Below are 1314 nucleotides of genomic sequence, written 5' to 3' on the forward strand. Positions count from 1 at the left end.
CTTGCCAGCCCGCTCAGAGATGTGTATAAGAGACAGAGATTTGGCCATAGAATTCAAAAATTCTCAGAAAATAAGCAACAGAAGCATTTCTGTGCTCTAGTTCTGAATAAATGAAAACATTCTGCACAATCCTTATTACTCAAACTATATGAGAAGAGTATATTCGTCAAAATCAGTTCTTTAACTTTTTGTTACTATTGTAGGTACCAAACATCCTTAAAGAAACGCGTAACCAGCAGGTTTCGTCAGAAACTTTGAAAAAATTTTATTAAAATGATGCAACATTCCGACCGAAGCAGAATACGTTCATTCCAACTCGTCAAACCAGATGCAATGACTGTATTCGATCGATGAATTTACGGATAATATATGTGTTTTATATTTTTTATATGTTTCGTTTCGCGCAAAAACTCGTTAATTGAGCATAATTTCAATTAATATCGAGGAGAGCTAAACTGAATAATTATTAAATTTACATTATTACTTTCTAATATTATGTAGATAGAAAACAACTATTAATCTAACCTCAGTTATAATTCTTTTAAAATCAATAAGATCAATTCTACAATTTTGTTTTCCACAATTCTTTTTTTATTTATATTTTTTGTACCTGATTTCCCAATGTATCCAATGTGTGTGATCAACGTTTTATTTACGTAATGAATAGAATTAGTCAATTGTATGCAAGTCCAATAATCACGTGTAGATGTATCTATTCACTTCAGCTGGCTAGAGAACGTGAAAACTGAAATGCGTAAGCCATTAAAGGCGGGACTGCCGGGAGCACAGACTTTTGGGCTGCGTCAGAAACTTCGCCTAGGTGCATCTAGATGTCATTTTATCCTTGTTCAACATTCGTTCAAAACTTATTCTTGATGAGTTTTGGATTGCAGTTTTTTCGTGAAGCGATTGAACATAATTGGTTAGATCCATTGGTAGAAACCAATCACTCGGTAAACAGACTATGTTCCAAAAACGATTAAAAAAAAGTATTGCAACCTTCAGCCACAGTATAACCCAAGGTACAGAGGAGCCAGCTAAGAATGCGTGAGCACATAAAAAGAGACAGAAAACGGGACGCCCATCTGCATCTTTGTTCAATCGCGCATGCGCAGTTGGTTTTCACGGTTGAGTGGGGAGATCTCTTTGACGAGAGATGAGGAAAAGAAAGCAAATATTTGTATTAATAACAATATACATTCTATAGAGTATTTTTATTTGCATAAACGTTAATAAAAGAAATTTTGTAATGTTATAATAACATAAAATAACATAAAATAACATAAAATATTCAAAAACATAAAACATTTTATA

Source organism: Wasmannia auropunctata, unplaced genomic scaffold (assembly GCF_000956235.1).
Source record: "Wasmannia auropunctata unplaced genomic scaffold, wasmannia.A_1.0 LD336074.1, whole genome shotgun sequence".
In the NCBI taxonomy this organism is placed as follows: domain Eukaryota; kingdom Metazoa; phylum Arthropoda; class Insecta; order Hymenoptera; family Formicidae; genus Wasmannia; species Wasmannia auropunctata.